This window comes from Rhagoletis pomonella, unplaced genomic scaffold (genome assembly GCF_013731165.1).
Source record: "Rhagoletis pomonella isolate Grant_MI unplaced genomic scaffold, Rhpom_1.0 Rhpom_scaffold_00005, whole genome shotgun sequence".
Classification (NCBI taxonomy): domain Eukaryota; kingdom Metazoa; phylum Arthropoda; class Insecta; order Diptera; family Tephritidae; genus Rhagoletis; species Rhagoletis pomonella.
The window spans coordinates 66883208-66906774 of NW_023458559.1; positions in this window are offsets into that span (position 1 = coordinate 66883208).

Sequence of the window (23567 nt, forward strand, 5' to 3'; positions counted from 1 at the left end):
TCAAGAACGATATTTCAGACAAATCTTTAATGAACAACTATTTTTCCTTCCCGTCTGCTTTGGTTTTGGCAAAAAGTCATTTCAACCATTAAATAATATTATTTGCAAGAACCATTCACTAAAATTGTAACTAACTTTTTATTATTTATTAATTCCTTTTTGATATTCAGCAATAACAAGATGGAAAAAAAATTATAAACCAAAATTAGTAATATTTTTATGAATGTAGTTATAAAAGTTCACAGAGGAAACGCCGGAAAACAATGTATTGGCAACAACATAAAATGTATGGCAATTTAGATGTCAACAGAATAATAACTACTATCAAAAAGCATGAGAGAAGTGTGCGAAAAACGGTCAACAAATTTCTTATAAAATATTTTGATTTTTGCTGGGTGTAAATGAAAACTCAATGAGTATTAAGGAAAAGAAAAATTTGAAAATAATAAAAAGAAAAAAGATGGGTGCACCAAAACTTGAGTTAAATGTTTTTCCCAAATTCTTAAAAAGTAAACAAATCGATTTTTTTAATGTTACTTTACATCTATTTTATTTTTTATGAATAAGGCCATAAGCATGTACCCTTTTTATAAATACATCTTATAGCAATATGCTATTATATTTATTTATACACTTTTTGGCTGGCGAAATATGTAATTTTTCAACTTAATAAAAAAGCGTATTTAACCACATTACTTTTGTTTTAATATTGAATGGCGCAACACAACAACTCTTTTTGTTGCACGAAACCCTTGAACACGTGCCTGTCATCTATTTCTTCTGTTTCGACATTTCGACATTTCGGTATTTTGCATTTCTTTCATTTTGACGTCATTCGCATTGTCAGATTTTTGAAATTCGTTTTGGTTCGACATTCTGCTATTTTATAATTCTTTCATTGTCATGTCATCCATCTTCCATTTCTTACCTTCCATTGCCGTTCGCATCGTCGAAGGTGCCTGTCAAACACTGCCGCCATCATGCTTTTCAGTTTGGCAGGCACGTCCGCTGTTTGGCAGGCACGTCCGCTGTTAGAAAGAGAATAGACAAAAAGGGGCATAGGATTCCATACTTGTAAGTATATACGATGCTTGACGCCGATTGGAAATGCCAAGTGAAGCCAAGTCCTTCTCCACCTGATCTTTCATCGCAAAGGAAGCGTTCTGTATTTACCTGCAACTAATTAAAATAAACCAAAGTGCATTTGAAGTAATAAAAATTACCATCCAATTCATCAATTAATTACTACAAAGTACCTACAAATCAAAAAGTTCAAAACGCAAAAAAGAATCGGCAAAGATAATGCCAAAGGCCAATAAAAAAGCAAAACGAAAGACATAAAGTCTGCGGAATGAAGATAGCAACAAAAGCGCTCAATAATAAAATTTGCAAGTCAGCAACAATTTACTGTACATCTCACACTTTACTCACTTACACCTTAGAAGTAAACAGAAGGAAAAAAATGTGAAAAGAGTTCAATGATTGCGAATAAATTGAAAAGGCAAATAAAAAAAGAAGAAGTTCGCTTAGTAAGAGGTATTTGACTTGCATAGCATGCAATTACAAGGAAGCTAAAGAAAAGTACTGAATCAAAACTAAATCAAAATGGAAAGAGCTAGGGGGAATGAACGCTTCAGGTAGCTATTTAACTTTGTAAGTAATGCGACAGCCATGAAGATGATGAACGTTATGGAAGGTGCTGTTAAAATTTTAGTGTTACTGCAGCTTGTTGTAGACGTTTCTTTTGCTTCCTATTCAGCTTCCACTACTTCACAAAAGGTTTCGCGGTTACGAATTTTTGTACATAAAATTATTTTCATTCACTTCTGTTAAGCATTGTTAAACATTTATAGCAAATTTTGTGATTACAGCCGGATTTTAGTACAACGTTAATAATTTGCTTTGGCTGCTTTTTTATAAAACTTCGTTTTAACTATAATTCTACGTGCTGTGTCTAATAAATATCAGTTAAGATATGTATATACATATGTACATCTTTCTGTAGTATTATTATAACTCTGAAAACTTTGGGTATACACAGCGTATGAGTAAAATTTTTCGTACTGAAGTACTACAAAGCTCACATCAAAAATAATGGTGGCAATATATATATATATATATATATATATATAAATTTATTATAATCTTCACTCATTTCATTTTGTGTTGTAATAGTCATTGCACTTTGGCGCTTTATATAATTACCATAATTAATTTCAAATCGTCTTGCATCTTACAATCTTGGACAATTTTCCTTAAAACTCAAAGGTGGCTTTCAATTTTCATAGCTGCAATGCAAACTGAATGGCATAGGATTTTATTTCATATACGTTTGTTGCAGAATATATGTAGCTATGTATGAATGGTCTTATATATTTATGTTATAAGAATCTTTGCTCTGAATTTCTGCATGAAATACCCAACAATTGTATTAAGTACTTAAGTTATTAAATTTTAATGTCTTTTGAAGTAGTACTGCAGTCATTTAAAATGTTCAAAACTTTGCGAATTTCCTTTCTAACCCGCTGTTCTGGCACAAAAGCTAATACTACGAAAGCTATCATAAACGAAAATTTACATAACTTCCACTAATTCATTATGCAAATCCGAAATGAGCATGCAACCTAATCAAATGAAATGAGCAGCTCTTTCCATATGTGAATGTGAATGCATACATACATAAATATGTAAGATTTTACATAAGTACATTTTACAATTGCATTGTTTGTTATGCACCCATACATACATGTGTTGGCGTTGGAGAGAGATCATGACATAACGGCTATTTAATCGAAGTTTGCTGGTTTAATATTCTTTTTGATGAGGAGCATTGTAATGATACGGAAACAAGGAGAGCATAATCGGTGTGTATATGTACAAATACATATATAGATAGTGATATAAAGAATATCGATAACGACCCAAAAATATGTAAACGCGCTAATAAACTAAATAAAAAGAAAATCAATAAGTAAATCGGAAACGATAAATTTGTGGTGTCGATAAATATAAATCTACATTATAAAATCGATAAACTACTGGTCTGTTTCACATTAAAGCATCTCGAATGCTCACTAAAATTGAAAAAAATGTTGTAAAAATGGTTATCGATAATAAAATTTATGGACATATCAGCGAAAACACGGATAAGGGTATCGATAATAATACCTTTATATGCATATTAATTTCGATATATATAGAAAAAAATATCCACGAACATATTGATAGTGATATAAAAAAATATCGATAACGACGTAAGAAGAAACGTGGTAATAAATTCCATAAATCCTACCGATAAATTAATCGCAACCGACAACTATTAATGGATCTGTTAACAACTAACGGCAATGATATCGATAACGATAAACTTGTTGAGGATGATGTCAATAAATACATATATATAGGTGCAGCATAAAAACAATAACTAACACGATAAATATATTAGTGATGGTCTGGTTTCCATTAAACTTTTCGAGTGCAAACTTAATAAATTTTGTCATTATATTTCGATGGCTGATCGGAAGATCGACCTATCTCTGCAGCCGGTTCGAAAACGCCCTGTCTCAGAAAATGGCTCATGAATGCCCTACTTTGTTTCAAAAACGCCTTATCTCAACTGAAAATATATTGGAAAAATGTTGATATAGGGCGTTTTTGAGGCGGCAGCTAGGATAGGGTGTTTTTGAACCGAGTACTGAAATAGGGCGTTCTTCAATGAAATTCTGAGATAGGGCGTTCTTGAAAAATTTTATGAGATGGAGCGTTTTGGAACCGGCTGCCAATATAGGGCGATCTTCCACTAAGTCGCCCATATTTTCTCTAAAGAAATTTTCCACTTTACTTGATTATTCAATATTAAATCTACGATACTTTAAAATACCCTCAAAACATATTTACACCAATTGCCTACATATGTACATTAGGGTGCCCATCGCATTTTTTTGTTTAATTTCAAGACCCCACCCCCTAGTTTCCCTCCTTTTTATAAGAAATATTGTTGCCTTTTATATAGATTTTTAAAAAATCATTTAGAGGTCGTGTCATTTTAAGTCAGAAAGAACTATTTTTAGATTTATCAGTTTTTGAATGACATGTTTTCATTCAATTTTGAAGGTTGTGAGAAGAGGATTTATAGGCCGTGAAAATGATTTATAATAATTTATTGTCAAACTTGGATTGTCGGCATTTTTCATCGGGCAAATTAAAAAAAAAATTAAATTTAATTTTTTAAGCTTTGACCATCACTTATTTCCGCAATTTCAAAATATGTAGTACTTACTATATAAAATTAAATTTATTTTCAAATAAACTTATAACACATTTATGTATTGGAATCGCATAAAAATTGTCGAAGTTAGGAGGCTTTTCTTAAATACGGCGTTGAATTTATATCACGCATATAAACCGGACTTTTAGATCTTTTTTCCTTAAATATTTTTCGTCTGATATTGTTATAAATATTTCATGAAACTGATGAATATATCTCTTAAATAAAGAATTTCAAACCCACTTCCATCGATAACCATCGGTTAGTAATTCATTTAACTTATTAAATAATTTTAGTTTGGCCCTTTAAGCTGGGCAACCCACAAGCACATCAAAAATGTTCTAAATTCTCAAACTAAGTATTTTATTTCTTGAAGCTCTTTCATTTGACACCCATCGTAAATATTTCATATAACTTGGGTATAAAATAGTTCAATTAGACTTCTCAATTAGGTGGCAACCCTATTCGAAATATTTCCAAACTACTACCTTCTTAAACCTATTTTGTACGACATCCATATAGCGATACCTTATTCACTTACCAAATTTCTTTAATTAAAATTGAATTACATTTTTTTTAACATGTGGCAACCCTCCTATTTGCAGTTAATTGATACCAATATTTAATAATTGATTTAACTTTTTAATTAATTTGAGCTTAATTCCTTAACAGGTGGCAACTTTTTTCGAAAAAGTAAAACCTTCTTCAACATCCACACCCTAAGCCCTTTAATTTGGTGCCGCACTTTTGAATATCGAACGGTCGGTGTGGATCTGAGGGCATTTATTAGTAAATAACTTGAGTTTAATTATTTAACAGGTGGTAACTCTTTTCGAAAAAGTGAAACTTTATTGAACATCTGCAGGCCAAGCGCTTTAATTTGACACCCCATTTTTGAGAATCGAACGAACGGTGCAGATCTTTAATGCAGCACAAGAAATGCCTTCGCGTATTATATGTATAGATATAGATGTGTATCTCAAACACCGATCTCAACCAAATTTGGCATACACATTACGCTTCGGCTCCTAAAGCACCATATTGAAAACCTTTGAAATCGGACAAAAAACGGCGGGCTCCACCGACATAACGGTAATTTCAGAAAACTCAAAGCTAGCTATATTTTAGGGGTAGTATCTTTTGTCCGATTTATAAAATATTCAAGACGGTGTTTAAGCAGGATAAGCACAATATGTATACCAAATTTGGTCGAGATCGGTCAAGTAGTTTTTGAGATACGCATATATGATATAAGTGGGCGGTGCCATGCTCATTTTCCAAAGTTTCTTGAAAAATCACTTTTTTTGCTAAAGAGCGATTGTATATATCAATTTTGAATACATAAATATTGATGAATATAAATCCAAAGCTTAAAAAATCTTTTATTTACATGTCGAAGGCTGATTGGAAGATCGACCGATTTCGGTAGCCGCTTCGAAAACGCTCTATCTCAGAAAGTGGCTCAAGAACGCCCTACTTCAAAATTTGGTTGAAGATCGCCCTATCTCAGAATTTGCTTCAAAAACGCCTTACCGCAACTGGAAATATATTGAAAAAATGTTACAGCTCGGATAGGGCATTTTTGAACCGAATATTGACATAGGGCGTGGTTGAAAAATTTTGTGCGGTAGGTCGTTTTCGAACTGACTGTTGAGATAGGTTGATCTTTCACAAAGCATTTAACATTTTATTAAAAAAAAAAATCGCTTTACTTGAATCTTCAATATTAAATCCACGATAGTTTTATATACTCATAAAATATGTTTACACCAATGTCCTACATAGTATGTATGTACATTAGCGTGGGTCGAAAATTCTCTTTTTTTAGATATTTGATTGGTAATAGCAAAAATTTAGATCATTATGCTCTAAAAACAATGTGCTCAAACAATAAAAATTAATAAATACATTAAATAATATTTTTTTTTTATAAAATTGGAAGAATCTTCGAAAGTATTAGTACTACAAAAATTGGTATATGGACAAACATTTTTTAGCACTTGAACTTTGATGGACTTGGGCAAGCCATCTTTCACACAGATTGTGTTGTGCCCACTCTAATGTACATGTACATCCTCCAAAGTTCTTTCATTTAATACTTTTATTTCTTAAAGCATGATGAAACGATTTAAGCAATAAAATTGATATGAAAGACACAAACTGGGAGATAAATAATAGCTAAATATGCCATAAGCTCAAATAAACTAAATTTATGACCCTTAAATGTTAAAGCACAATTTTTACGAGCCCTCTCTTTCATTTCGTGTAAACAGATTAAATCGAAATTTGTAAACTCTTCCAACCACATTTTTACGTAGATGAACAAGTTCTCCTCGTTCGCTGAAAACGAAAAGTTTTAAAGTTTCTCTATTAATAAAAAGAACAAATTGAAAAAGTTTACATGCCCCATGTGACCTTCACCTACAAAAACATGTCACGCAGCAACGCCGACAGATCGAGACTTTAAGGGCCGTTTTCACCATCTCTGGTTAACACTAATCCCCAGTTAAACATCGTTACTGACTCCATGCATATAACATTGTGTCGACAATGTCGGTAATGATGTTTAGCTGGAGATTAGTGTTAACCAGAGATGGTGAAAACGGCCCTAAATGTTATTTGTGTGTCGCCGGACAGGCGCGCGCTTATACACATACAAATACGTATTTTAACTAGTATGCGTGTTAATGTAAGTAGATTGCGGGGCGCAACATGCCGCACTCTCTGTGTGACATGCAGAGTTACATGCAACGTATGCTAATGAGCAAGTACCATTGGCGACGACGAGTATGTTGGCGTCCGTGCGATGCAATTTTTGCGTGGCTCTTATGCGTTTACAGGAGCGCAAAACAACATTTTAATTCAATTATTTTAGGCGCAGAAATTTTGTCGTAGTAGAGTGACAACAAATGACCAAAATTCTGCTGACTTGCGACACAATGCACAAAATGTCGACATGTAATCAGCCAGTGACAATGGTATTAGGCGTAACATCATCAATTGTGAAGCTGAAGCTGTTGTAGCCATCACCGCCGATGGTATTTTAATTAAGAGGCACTTGGCAATAGTGGTGTACGTGGGTAGTACGTAAGCGCTTATGAATACAATAATCTGAGTGGGAAAATTAAGACATAATTTGGTAGATAAAGAAGAGGGTGCAACTAGGGACGGAAAGTTTTGGAAAATAATCGATTCTCGATTCTCGAATCTTATTTAATCCTTACGAGATGCGAATTTTTCGATTCTAATCGATTCACTATTTCATTCTTTCTTTCACTTGAAGAATCTATAAAAACGGCCATCAATCATAGCTAATAATTCTATTAAATATATTGAATTAATGAATATTATTGTAAAAAGAGTTTTAATTATAAAGTTTTAAAATAAATTTGTGGAAAAATAGCTTCATTTGCAATAAAATGTGTGATTGACTCATATTCACGGTACTGTTTGATATGGAATGTAAATAAATTTGAATCCCATCCTTAAAATCGCTTCTTTTCATAAATTCATTTCTACCATCTCTATGAATATGCGCCAATTAGTCTTACTTAATCCTTCTGTTTGGGTCAAAATGACTCAATTTTCATGAAAAAGTTCTTTATTTAGTTACAGAGTTAGGCAATTTTACATAAGTTGCGGCGTTGTCTATCGTTAAAAGCATAATCAGCTATGGTTTTGCAAAAAATAAAAGGGTTTTTTATTTTATTTTGTTTTCTAGAAGGCAACATAGTTTTTCCATACACCCATAGTGTTTCTGGGTCATTTCGACTCAAATAATTACTTAGTTTTTAAGGACATCTTTGAACCGGTAAGAATACAGCACTTGCCGATAAAGTGTCTGCATGTGATAAATAAAATATTAACTGAATTCATATTGAAATATCGTTCTTTTTTTCTTAAAATTGACTACCTAATTTCTATCATTGGGTCAAAATGATCCAAAAACATTATAGGAAGGGGTAATCTCCAAACACTGCATCAAAGTATTTGCCTACGATAAATAAAATATCAACTGAATTCAATCTTTTTTTTCTTAAAATTTACTCACTTCTATTATTGGGTCAAAATTACCCAAAACATTATAGGAAGCGGTAAATTCCAAACACTACAGAAGGGTTAACATTTATGGTAGTCTTGCCAGAAATTTCACAATTTTACAATTCTAACAATTGAAGCATATTTAAAGATGTATGAAAAGTAAGAGAGTCGAGTCGTCAGAATCGATTCTCCATCGATTCCGAATATTAGGATTGGTTCTCTAAAATCGATTGTTTCGAGAAAACCTTCGATTCTAGAGTGGAATCGGAATCGATTTTTCCATCCCTAGGTGCAACATTTATTTTCAGTTCCAGTTACCATATACTTATGTATATACTTATGTATGTATAATATACATTGTATATATATGAAAAAAAGCTAATAAAAGTATTAGTCGTTATCTCAGCTGCCAAAATATTGAATTTATATAGAGATAGGGCGTCTTCGTACCGGCAGCCGAGATAGGGCGATCTTCCACTCAGCCGACGATTCAATATGCATTTGCAATAACTTCAAAACCAGACTTTCTTCTCTAACAAAAAAAAAAAGTTGCGCAACAAAATGTTGTTAACGCAGAGATATTCTGCCGAAATCCACAAGAAAATATGCTAATTGGGCTACCACTGCATCGAGAAGTATGTTAAACACCGCGACCTTTTACGTAACCAATCGCGCCTGATTATGTTAAACAAAAATAGGCAAGATCATATATAAACATGCGTACATTAGAATTGTATGTAGAGAGTGTCATCCATCTCTTGACCTATTAAATTATTAGGAGTTGACTACGTGGCTTTGCCTAATAGCAGATAGGTCAGTGTAATTCTCTGATACCCGTCGACCAGTCATACGAGAAGAATTTGTAACATTTATAGGCGCACTTGAAGAAGTGACGTAAAGCGCTATGCAAATGAACAATACATTAGAATATCAGCCGTATTCTAACAAAGTCACAAACTTTAGCTCATCACTGCTGGGATTTCTACCGCGCCTCAAAGCTTGAAGCTCAAAAAATATGCCGCTTCAATTCAATTTTTTAAATTTTTGTGTATTTTTCTAGCACTTAAAATCGAATTTTTTGTGACACATTTCTCGGCGCACTTGAAATCACAACAGTGATGAGCTAAGTTTTGTGACTCTGTTAGAATAGAGGGGTATGACGGAGAAATGGAAACGAGTGAGAGTTTACGCAATGAAGAAGAATACGAGGAGATTTCGCTTTCAGTAGCTGCATTGGGGCAATTAGTCTAAAATATCGTTATCGTTGATCGTTAAAAAATGCCTTGCGATAGGTACTGATGGATGCACTGATATGTTGGGTGACGGTAGAGCCGTCAAGGAAATCCAAAAAGAAACTGCAAAAGCTGTAGAGACGCTGTGCTTATCTCATAAATTGAATAACAGCATTTCAAAATCGAATAAAATTGCACTTACCAACAAATTATAAGATCTTATCAAAGAAGTCAAATCGTTTCACCAAGTTTAAAGACTCAAGCGCAACGTGGTTTTATATAAGGGGGAACAATTTTGCAGCTTTCCGAAACGCGATGGGTGCGAAGACACGATTCGGTACGTCAATTTATAGTCGCCGTTCCATGAATCGTAGAAGCACTGACAAAAATAAGCAGAAATGTAGAACGACTGCAACAAAAGCGTCAAATCTGGTGGTCGTATTATATAATTTAGAATTTCTAACAGCCACTTACAGGCACTGTAGAAACTTAGGTTGCAACACTAAACATCTATTTAGAAGATTACTTCCATGTAATGTTCTCATATGCCACACAATTAGCTGAAAAGTTAGACACAAAAGGCCAGATTATGAGGCCACCAAAATCATCGAAACAATCATCCATCTCAAGGCTATAAAGAGTGTACATATAAAGTTTCTGCATACATAACCTTCATCGCATCTCATCGTGACACCCACACATTGTGATGGACATATTTTTCCGACTATTAATACTCCACTTCATATAATTTGCACATCTCCAACTCCGAATGCTAGCGCCGAAAGGTTTCTCTCGTCTTTTGAGCTCCTGGAAGATTGAGCGTGTTAAATTACGACATTGAAGTAAAGCCGGCAGAAGTGATGGAAAGATTTCTCAACATGGGCACCCCCATAAATAATAAATTCATAAATTTCTCTACAAAGTTGCTTAAAAGCCACGTTATTGCCAAGGTTTAAATGATATATGTATATCTACTGGGTCTAATGGGATAATGAAGGGTTATGTGAACTAGCTAAGAAAGAATCTTTTCTTAACAACGCGCATATATAGTACTTTGGAGACATTTTGCGAACGATTTATCAAAACGAGTAAAAGGTACAGGAAGTGCGAGATGGAAAACTTAAATGCAAAGCATGTAATGTGTGTGCGTCTAACTCTATGAAGGCTGTATCTTCGGCAGTTTGGAGTGGGATCCTTGCAACTTCTGGCAGCGCATTTCGACGAAAGAGTGAAAAGTATTTACTTGAAGCCTCTGAACACTGTCAGATTTACTTACCAACATACATACCTACGCAAGGCCAAAAACTTTTTAATTCTTCGTACTAATTTCATCAAAACTATTTTCGCTCTATGGGGTTTTATGGGCATCAACCAGACGGGGTTAAAATGTGAAAGGACTCGCGATTACATAATAGTCATGTTCGTCTTTGATATGTAATGATAAAATAGTGTCAGTGGCTTATTTCTGAGTGTTATTATTAACATCACACACATAAGACACATTGATTACTTCCATCAGGTGCATTTTTTATTCCACCAGATGAAACTTAAAAAATTTAATACTAACAGGGATGGAAATTAATATAAATTAGTCCGTTTTGAATATTATACTATTCATACAATCTATTTTCCAACGTGTATGTGCACTTTTACTTGTATAACTCAATTATTTAGGATTAAATTTTAACGGCTAAAAATAACAAAGCTATACTTGTGTTAATTTTTTTGTATATTCAGTGACATTTGGCAGTCGAACAACGAAAACGTGCCATTTGTGGTAAGCGCGAAAAAAAGAATGTAGTACATACATACGAATAAATGTGTAAAAAGGACAATGCCATATGAACTACAGGAAACTAGTAAAAGCGAAGGAAATGGTCAAAGCCAAAAGCATAACTAACTACATGAAATGAATTTGAATGTAAAACGTGGCGACAAATGTGGAACAAATCGAAATTTGTAAATCTAAAAATAAACAAAATGGCATTAGGAGGCCTCACAAAAAAAAAAAAGTTATGTGGCACTTAAAATGTGGAAAAATGTCGATTTATTATATACATACACTAGGTGACAAATGATGTAATATTCACAATTGTTTTCATGAAAAATTTTTGTATTAATTATTTATGAAAACATAGTTCACTCTACATATAATATAAACCATATAAATCAAAGTTTCACACTTTATATATGTATATAAAGATCACAAAAATTCAAAACAGTCTCATCAAAACTTTCAACTTTTTATCCGGAATTTCTAGAGTACGCAATTTTGTTGCATATTCAATTTTAGTCTAATGAAGTGCCAGTTTCATCCGGTTGAAAAATCGCGTTGATTTTTGAGAACTTTTTTTGGAGACTTGCACATACATATAAAAAGTGCAATTTACAAAAACTGGCGTTGATTTTTTGAAATTTGTTTGCTAGCGGTCTCCCGCATTTCATTTCATAAGAAATTCATGGTTCTATGGAAAGAGGTTCAAAAATCCATCACCAAAAAATTCTCAAAAATCAACCGAATTTTTAGCCGTTTCGAACTCGCACTTCATTACACTAAAATTTAATGGTGTACAAAACTAATTTTTGTGAACTTTATATAAAGTGTGAAAGTTGGATTTGTATGGTTTATATTGGAAAATGAACTACATTTTCATAAATAATTGGTGCAAAAATTTGTTCATGCAAATAATTTCGAATATTATATTCGAACAAGGTGTACACTTTCATCTGTCGCCTAGTGTATTTTAATCAAATATCAAATGTAGTAAATTTCACAACTTCGACCAAAATGAAACCGTATTTACATTTAGTTATAAGCTAAATTTTGAAGACCTTCCAACGAAAGACGTTGGAATGAGCCAAAAGATCCTAAAAGCAGTCGCTTAGGGAAGAAGCAACAACATTTTTGTATGGATAGTGTGACACTCTAATGCACATACACTTACACTTAATAAGTAAGCACCACAGCGGCTGCTGCCGTTGCGGTTCCACTAAAGTGTGGCAGTGCCAATGTGCTGCCAATTGTTGTATTGGATGTTGATTTTTAACAGCAAACACATACACATTCCCATAGAAATTAATGCACTATGTATGTATGTATGTACATGCAAACATATTTACATACTTCAGTTAGTTAGCAGTCTGCCATAAATGTGGTCATAAAAACTTGTCGCATGTCAGCGACAGCAGCAGCAATAGCAATAGCAAGTTTTTGTTTGCATTTTTACATACACACGTATTTACATACATACATAGCTTTTCGTTAGTTGCATTTTGCGTTGCGTATACGTCATGGTGCACTTTCGCCATGGCTATATGTTTTTGTTTATTTTTGTTGTTTTTTTGCCTTTTCCATTTCTGCACTTGTGTTATTTTTCACGCGTTTTTGCTTTTGCTCACATAATTGTTGACAAATCTGTTGCACTGTTGATTTTATTTATTTTTTTAAATTTTATTTAGCATTGAAATTTGTGGTACTGGCAGCAACCGCATGGGGTTGAATGTTCATAACTCAGTCGATTGTGCTAACTGTTTTCAATTAATTGGTGGAATAAGTACATAATATAGCACACTTTCATTGTATGAGAGTGCAGAGTGTGTGTGTAGATGTGGCTAGTGTTTTAGTATACAGAATTTCTTTGTTTCTAAGTGGTAAACATTTATGTACTCTTAAACAACAAACAATTTATTAGCCACTTTGAAGCTAGTAGTTAGTAACTTATTGATATTGCAGAGCAATAAATCCATAGCTCTTAAGTTTTACTTTGATATTTCTATTTGCGACTTTTATTTTTTCGATCACCGAGCGACAAAAATAACGTTTTGATTATAAAAATCCAAAAACAAGGATTATTTTTTATCAAAAAAAAAAAAAAAATCATAAAATAACGGCTAAATTTTTATCAGAAAAATAAAAATCCCATTTTGATAGTTGAATTTAGATTTTTATCATGGTACAATAATTACAGGCATGATAAAAAAATAGGAAGGTAGAACCGCTGAGAGGAATTTTTCAAATTCTTGACGTTTGCAAGCAATTTAATTTTAAAATTTTACACACAAACTCACACACACATTCTCATTTTCAATATCAAACAACAACAACTTTGAACAATTCCTTTTTTTCACTCTCAATTTTATATGATTTTAAAATGTTGGCAAACTTCAAAAAAAAAAAATCATGGCCGACAAGTTTAGAGAACGGTTTTACCTTACTATGTTTTTTATCATGATTACAGGTATTGTCTTCCCAGAGTGCGCATATTTCGATCTGCCTTATTTAAAAAATATCATTGTTGCCCACACTAAAACGTTTACTGCTAGAGAGAAGGGATATTTCCATACCCCGTATACCATATATGTACGTATGTACACGTATTTTTTTAAACAAACCATCTTGCAGAGAACTTATTTAATTTACAAAAGCCGGTAAAAAACATTTGCTTGTAAATAAATTCAAAATTTGTATGGCTCACTTCATTTCAAACGTTTTTTCTTTTGTTTTGAAATATTATAAAAATTAAATTGAGCGAAAACAAAAGGCAAAGCAAAAAAAAATCAACATTGAACTGCGTCAAAATGAAAATAAGGGACACGGGCGGCCACAGGGAAGACAATACCTGTAATTATTGTAACATGGATTTTTATTATAAAAACCAAAATCGTTTCAAACCCTGGAAATTATCGATATCGAAAAGTTAAAATTAATAATTTATAAAAATCGATATTTATAAATCGCCAAATTAAGTTAAAAAGGTGCCAAGTCCATTTTTTGCCAAATTTAATTTTCGATGCAGAATGACAGATAATGCGAAACTACATCGATTTTTCGTGTCTCCTGACCAATTAAAAATTATGGACTTGGCACCTTTTTACCTTTACATAAACATATGAGTAAATCTCACGAGCTGCTTTTTTAGTTTCACTCCCATCTCTCGCCAGAAAAAAAAGCGAAAGCACTCTTCTTGCATCTATTTCAGTAAATGGAGTTCCATAAACAAGTACAATAAAAAATAAATAAATAATTTCATAAATTTTTTCACTTGATACGTTTATTTTGGCGAAAAGTACTGAAATTACTAAGTTTTTCATTGTCACTAAAAAAATTATAACTATTTTTTTTTATTATCTAACTTTGGAAGTTTTGAAATAGAATAGTTTAGAGGCAATAAAACTTGGCCTCATATATAACACACCCGTGAAGTTTCAAGAGTGTGCCACGAAATTAAAAAAATGGCAGCATGCAAAATATCTTTCGCGACTATTTTATAATTTTTGATATTTAACGATTTTTTTTTTTTAATTTTTCGGCCACGATAACTCTGTCGATAAGTAATCGTTAAATATGTCGATAGCTATACATTCCACAATCGATTTTAACTTCAATAACGATATCGTAAAAATAACGATATTGTTATCGATAACTATATGCCATAAATGTATCGAAAAGTTTTGGTTTTTTATAAAGCAGAACTGGTATAAGCTGAACACAATATTTATTAAGAAAATAATCGAAAGGTTTAACTGAAATAATAGAAAGCTTGGTCACTAAAGACCAGCTAATGTTCAAGTAAAAAAGAAGATATACATATTTGTAGATAGAAGAACATTTTAGGAATAAATAAGGATAATTTGAAACCACAAAATAAAGCATAAAAAAGGGTTAAAAAAAAAAAACTTGAAAATAAATATAAACATAAACAAGTCACATTTTGCAGAAATCACAAAAATAAAATTCAGCGCACTGGGAATAAGCAAATAACATCGTCTGTAGCCTCAAGCGACCACAAACTAACCACCAACCAACCACTAACCAGCCACCAAACCACGAGCAGCAGCCGCTTTTGCGGCAGACACCGCACACAGCAGCAGCATAAATATTTAAAAACTCAGGCGCTTCGCCTGAGAATAGTTTTTCGCACACTACAAACTTCAACAGAGTCTCAGGCGGCAAGTATGTAGCCTGTGGCATGTAGCATGTGGCAAGCAAGCCATGCAGTAAGGCGTACGTACGTACCTAGTACATACGTACAGGACACTTGACACCGAAGCATAAATAAACAAACCAACAACAAATCAACAAACGTTGACATTATTTAAATTTGCAAAGATATGCAAACAGAGACATATTTACGCAAATATTTATAAGCAAAAGAAAAAAAGAAAAAGGAAAAATATTTATTCATGCAAACATTTATTTAGAACGCCTTCATGTTGTACATAAGTTGTATGCAAGCCGCTTAGCACAAAAATTGTGGTAACTTTTATGCTAGGGACTTTAATGAGAAACAATTGCGGAGTTTTGCTGTAGCTTGTATTTGTATTTTTTTTTGTAATTTTTGTCGTTTTTAGCCACAATTTATGCAACTTTTTTTATGTGTTGAATAACTTATACAAGTAAGGGAAATGTAGGGGAAATAGGGGCAATACAACGCTATACTTAGGTACATATGCATGTACATATGTACGTTAGCATATTTGTATTTGGTACAAGCTAATTCGTACGGAATTAGTTTTTATGTATTTCTTGTTAGTAATTTTCACTTGATTTTTGAACTTTCACTTTCACGCCATTACTAAAATTCAAATAAAAAAATCACTCTTCACTTAAATTGCTTTCGTGAAACTGGCTGTTAAAGTTTATTGGGAAAAGTTTATGGAAGCAGGTGATTGCGTGACCTTACTATTTGCCTCCTTCTGGCAATGCAAGTGCTTTCAAACATAATTTTATGTTGGGAAATGAATATTTTTCTATTAAAATTATTAATATTTACATATGCACGCTAATGCAAATGACCATGTGTACAGAATTGTAAAGTGGTACGTGCATTCGAATTCTATACATATTTCTATTGATACTGTTATTAAAAAAAATTATTGTATATCAATAACCAGATATTTTTTTCTGCAATGGAAATATTTTTAAGGATTGCTTGCTGTCCATATCATTTCGAAGCCATTATCGGAACACATATTTTTCGATATCTTTGTGGATATAAGTATTTATCGATCCTATTATATATAGAAATACCAAAATTGTTTATCAAATATCAATGTTTTGGTTAATAGCTCTTATAATAATGTATTGCCGCTTACACATACATATTAGTGTTTGGCCGAAATTCTCCTCCGATTTGTGGCGTGCGCCTTGATGAAACGAGAGGGACCTACAGTTTTACGCCGACTCCGAACGGCGATTGTATTTTTATGAGAAGCTGTTTTTCATGACAGAAATACACTCGAAGGTTTGCCATCGCCTGCCGAGGGCGATCGCTATTAGGAAAACACTTTTTTTTTGGTTTTTATTTTTTAATGTGGGGTTAAACCCAGACCCAGAAGTAATCAAACTCTGCTGTTTTTCTTTAATAGTTCATTTGCGCGGTTGACCGAAATTCAAATTTAAAACGGGATGTATATGGAAAACCAGTCTATTTTCACTTCGCGTCAAATGAATTATGCGTTTATATATGTTTTCTAAACGATGCACAGTGCCGCCTAAGTGAGCAAAAATCGAAAAATTCGTTATCTGCAATTTGAACTTGTTTGGTACTTTTGTAAAAACAATTTATCCACTAAAAATAATTAAACATACATTTCCCTAAAAAATTAATTATATGCCGCCAGGAAGCCACTAAACTGGACAAATTTTATACTAAGAATTTTAATAAGAGCAAAGCCATGCGTAAGCTCTTCACAAAAAAAAAATTCAAAAATATATTCTTTGAAATAAAATGTTGGTTTGACGTTTCTTGTTTCCACATAGATAGTAGAGAATTACAGGAATTAAAATTTTGGAATCAAATTAAACACAGTAGGCAACGGTCCGGTTTTCATGTGATGCAGCAAAATGCTACCACTCTCTGACATGTATTTTGATCAAAATTTTCTTTTTCTTCTTTTATGCTACCTTTGCGCTCAATTTGGCAATTATTCGTCTCGCTGTCTACTGATTTGCATTCAATTTTAATACCTTAAGCGCTTCTGTAATAGTGGCTGCAGCGCTACTTGCTACTAAGTTCACAAGTTATCGGACCGTAATATTTTTTTACAGACTTTTTTGTCCTAAGTAACACTTTAGGCTATAGTTTTTCTCAGTCTTAGCATTTTCATGTGGCAAACTCTACAATTGTATGCCACTTTTCCTGCGGTCCCGCCTTTCCGCAGTAAATATATTATTTAAATTTATTTTTCCTGATTAACCATATTATTTACTGGTGATAACTTCTTGAATAAATTACAATATAGAAAAAATGCATCTGACTGCCAACTAAGTAAAAGATAACTGTAAAATGCAAAACTGGGAGTGTCAAATGACAGGGCTTGGCCTGTAGATGTGCAATAAAGGTCTTTATTTTTGAAAAGGGTTGCCACCTGTTACAAATTTTATTAAAATTATTTAATAAGTTAAATGAATTAGATATTACAATATGAGTTTCAATTGAACTAGTTTTGAAAATACATTACTTCTAAACGACAAGTAGAGGGGTTGCCACATGTTTAAAAAATCCAATTCACATTAATTAAGTGAATAAGGTAACTGAAATATGTACAGTGACGTGCAAAACTGTAACATTTGCCTTAATTTACATGTTTGTTTGGAAGTTGTTTTATTGTTGCTGGATTGACTTCAAATCGTTATGAGAGAGGGAGTAGGGGTGTACCAATAAGAATATACAACCAAAGTATGAAAGTTCTTAGAACTTGGAAAGATAGCGGTGGCTGAAATAAAAAGTGTTACACCATGTTACAGTTTTGCACGTCACTGTACATATTTCAGTTACCTTATTCCCTTAATTAATGTGAATTGGATTTTTTAAACATGTGGCAACCCCTCTACTTGTCGTTTAGAAGTAATGTATTTTCAAAACTAGTTCAATTGAAACTCATATTGTAATATCTAATTCATTTAACTTATTAAATAATTTTAATAAAATTTGTAACAGGTGGCAACCCTTTTCAAAAATAAAGACCTTTATTGCACATCTACAGGCCAAGCCCTGTCATTTGACACCTCACTTTTGAAAATAGAACGAACTGTATATACATACCTATGTAAAAGCCACAAGAACCCAAATTTTCAACTTCAAACTGCATTTACAGTGAAAGCATGAAAGTTATCCAAAAACAAATTGCTTTTTTGAATTTAGCGTCCCCAATTTTACTATTTTATTTTTCATTTAAATCCGTACATAATTCTATTTTTGCCCATATTTTATATGGATGGGAAGCACTGTGCGATGTGAGAAATAAAAAATCGACTAGAAAACAAATTCGAGTCAATACACTTTTGAATTTCTGAGCAAATTAGTTAAAAAAAAAAACGAATAACGGAGAAGTGATCGACTGTACATTAGTTCTTAACATATAATTTTTTCAAAAATAAATCTTGCAAAATTTCAAGGATATTGAAGGATAAAATTTTAACAGGAGATTTTCAATACTAATCGTCCTTGTAATCTTCTCTATAACGATGAGTTGACGATCAATTTTTTTAATTTGTTAATGTTTAGTATTTTAGGTTATTTGATCAAGTAAGTTTCTGTGCAGGAAAAAAGACTTCTTCTTCACTTTCCAGCCCGACGCTTCGCTGACCTTCTCAGCATCTTCAGGGGCGATTTCTTTATTAAAAACACCAACAGGAATACATACAAACAGATCGTTAGTTGCGAACATAATGAAAAAAATGAATGAATTACATTTATAGGTACGAACACAGGATTGATTTGACTTATATGAAAAACACAAATTTTTCAAAAATATAATTACTGGACTAGGTAAATTTTTTGAACATTAATACGTATATAAAACTTTAAAGTGACACAACTAAACTATTTTAAACATCAAAAACTTAAAAATATGCGCATTCATACTAGCTCTGTGTGGTACAACTGTCAAATTATTACTAACTATAAACTTAATAAATATGCAGCCGCGATGTCGTCAGTGTCCTCTTTTTTGTTTATTGTTCTGTCCCTTTTTTGTAAAATTCGTAAACTTTCTAAGGTATACCTCGCCTTTTCTCTTTTTTCCTTATCCACTATCCTCGCGTTGGGGAAGTCAGCTGTATGGCCACTGGCTAACACATGTTGGGCTAAAGCGGTGTGTTTTTGTTTTTCGTAATATCAGCTTCGGTTAAAGAGCAGATTAAACGGGCGTGCTTCGGGCTATTACTCTTTCTATTCTAGTAGTGTATTTTAAGCTGTTCCATAATTTTTTATTTATTTATATTTTAATAAGTTAGGCTACTCTGGCTCTCAAGGCCTTATATATCAGCAACTGTATATCGAAAATACATAAAAAATATGTATCGGCATTTGTGTTGATATCGTTTTTCAAACCAGCATTGAAGCATATACATTAGGGCGGGTCAATTATGGTATGGGAGATTTTTTCGACTATGCTAGTACTGCATAGAAGCAAATTTGCCAAAGAAACCATCAGTCTAAAATCCATTTGGAGTTTGCAAAATTGCGAAAATAATTTTTTTTCAATTAAACGAATTGTTTAACGTACGGTTTCCAAGCCAATATAATTATATTTATTTTAATATATTTATTAAGCTTTCGGTGCTAAGCATTGTACCCTCATCAGAATTACACTAAAATAGGTAAACAATTGGTAAACATACTTGTTACCATAACTTTTATTAACAATAGAGTACTTACAAACCATATACTAATATGTGTATGTATGTTTAAAAAATATAGATATAGTAATATAGAAAAAACTTTCATCATAATAATTTAAAATTAGAACCGAAAAGATAGACAAATTTTCTTATCCGAATAGCGAGGGATCGCCACATACATATATATGTATATGGAGTTGATAAATAATTCAATGTCAATAATCACGTAGTTATCGATATTACCACACCGTTTATCGACATTGTTGCCGATATGATTTTCATAGCCGCTGTAGGGACATTTATTTACCGATATTATTATGTATGCGTATTTATCGATAATAAAATCTACATATTTTTTATCAACTTTTACTGAGTCAGCTGTCTGTTCAAGCTCAACGTTAAGCTCTTAAGTCGGAACAGGTTAGATGTTGGACAGCAGGAAGACACTTGAGTTTATTGTAAAATTGGTAACTCTGAATTTTAGCTTTCACAATCGCTGTGGGAGTAATAAGTATGTATATACATATATTTCATAGCTGAGTATTTTAAACACGCTTAAGCTCATAATATTGCCGAAAACAAGCCGAAGTAGTTAAATATTTTGGTGAGAGTCATGAAGTATGTAAATCAAATTCTGCGATACGCTTGGAAAAAATTATATTTTGTATGCAGCATAAAGCAGTCTGACGAGCGTACATATTTATGTATGTATAGGTAAGTATATTATGCTTTGCTTTAGCGCACTGTAGCACCTTTTCTCTAATACCCTTCAACAATTTTACAGGAAAATCATTGTGGCTTTCTATGCAAATTTAAAATAACGAAGCAAATTGCATTGTTTTTATGCAGACTTTGAAAAAACACGCGATTTGATTTAAAGTTAAAACTATTATTTGCAAACATATTATGGAGTGTACTTAGTATAAGTATAAAAATAAGTACGTTTGCATGTATGCATGTGCGAACTTATATATAGAAACTTTTGTGTTGTAATTGTTGTTGAAAACTGCGCATTTGTTCATTTAAATAAATGAATATTTAGAGCATATATATGCATACATATGTAGACTTCTTATTGCCTATAGAATAACACATTATACATAACTAAAATGTTGTTGTGATTACCCACAGCTCTAGAATCTGTTTAGTTATTTTTTAAACTTAGAAAATTTACAATATTATACAGGTTCTACTTAAGTACCAGTGTCTTTGATGCGACATACACAATAACTTTTTCCAAGTTATTGTATTACGAGTGTCATACTATGCAGTTATTTATGCAGCTTGACTTCCCTCTTTAAAAGAAGTGTCTATCTCCACACTGCATTTCGACTGTTGACGTAATCTTAGAGTTTAACCGCAATGGCTGGTTAAAGGATTGTAGAGATAGAGAATACGTTGTATGACGTCGCATTTCTCTGCTGGCTCAAAACTTTCTCAAAGCCAGTACTTTGCCCCTGTGACCTTTGGCTTGATGGTACCCTGCAGAAAAAAATTATCAATTGATAAAAAATAACCCAATTGTAGTTAGCTTTTTTGTGGGATTTCTATAAAATATATAACTTGTAGTTAGTTACAAAAAGGTAACTTGAAAGTAGTTGACAAGTAATGCAGGAGTAGTGCAGGAGATTGTTTTCTTTAAAAGTGTGTCTATTTAAATATCCTGCACTTCGCAAATACTTTCTCGAATTGAGGACAAATAAAAGGAAGATCGAAATTTCATAATATAATTTTGAAGTTATGTCTGACGGTGTTCGAATATGGGACCAGCTACAGAAGAATATGTAAGCAAATATGAAATGTAATAAAATAAACAAAATAAATAAAAAAAATATATAAAAAAATAAAAAAAATATTTTGTTTTTCCTATTGATATTTTATGTCCAAAAGTAGTTGGTTACATCAAATGTAGAGGTAACCATCCTTGAATATTTCGCGGCCATCGCCATAGAAATATAGTTAGCTTTCGTCAAAGGAAATATACAGATTGTTGTTGTTGTAGCAGCATACAAGTTCCCCAAAGCGTTTTTGGGGAGTGTTGCTGGAGTGACAGTCCTTGGCCAGAGGGAAAAAATGTGTTTAATACATTTTTTTATGTATATAAATAAAAATTTTTGGGTTTAGTTTTCTAGTATCCTTTACAACGATAACAATTTTCTAAAATCGGTTTGTAATTATTTTATTTAAATATTTTTTTTTTATAAAAAAGGTATTTTTTGCTTTTAAGCATTTTTTCTAAAATTTTTATATACGAAGTATACAAATATGCACACCAGGAGAAAGGAGGTTTAATCGACTTTACAATGATACCAAAGTTTAAAAAACGCTTGGTCATATTTGTAATTTTTTTTTATAAAAAAAGTATTTTTTCCTTTTAAGTGTTTTTTCTCAAATTTTTATATAAAAAAAAACGCATATCAGAAGAAAGAAAGTTTGATTGCGTTAACAACGATATGAACTTTTAAAAAATCGGTTAGTATTTTTTTTGTTTAAAATTTTTTTTTATAAAAAAGGTATTTTTCCGTTTAAATGTTTTTTCTCAAATTTTTACATACGAAGTATTAAAATATGCATGTATGCACAGCAGAAGAAAGGGGGTTTAAACACGTATACAACGATACCAATTTTTTAAAAATCAGTTCAAGATTGTTTGAGATATAAGGTTTTTAATTTGACCCCTTATAGCACCTGTAATATAAGTTTGCAAAAAAAAAATGTTATATGCCATTTAAATAAGAGCAAAAGGCGGACTACGTCTGCATTTTAGTTATGTACATATAATAATAAAAAATAATTTTTTACCAAAGGTTCTATTTCGAATTTCGCAGGCCCATATCTCGAGTTCGGAGGCTAACTTCTAAAAACGGAGAAATTACTTTTTTTTACCTATGACTCAATCTCTTAAAAAAAATTGGTTGGGTCCAATACCCAGCCGAGTGCTGTACACTGTAATGATTCCAGTATCTTCATTTATGTATATTGTAACTATCAATATCTTATAAAGAAAAGTGTATTTTTTTTTATTCAAAACTAATAAAGTTAGAAGGACGAACTTACATAACCGTCCTTGACATATATTTTTTTCAAAAATAAATGTTGGAAATTTCCATGGATATTCAAGGATACAGTTTTAAAAGGACATTTTCACCACTTATTCGTCCTAGTGCACCAAAAAATAATTTCTTTTGTCAATTCTACAGAATTTTTCCTTTTAATTGATACCCATATTGTTACTCTACAATGCACCAAATCCTTTAAATAATTTTTTTATTCATTCATATCCTAGAAATTTCAAAGTCCTTTAAAAAAAATCCTGACGTCAGAGAGAAAAATTAAAAACGCAGTTATACTATTGTTACGAACGATCTGGCAGCACAGTTGGAGTAAGTCAAAAGTAAGC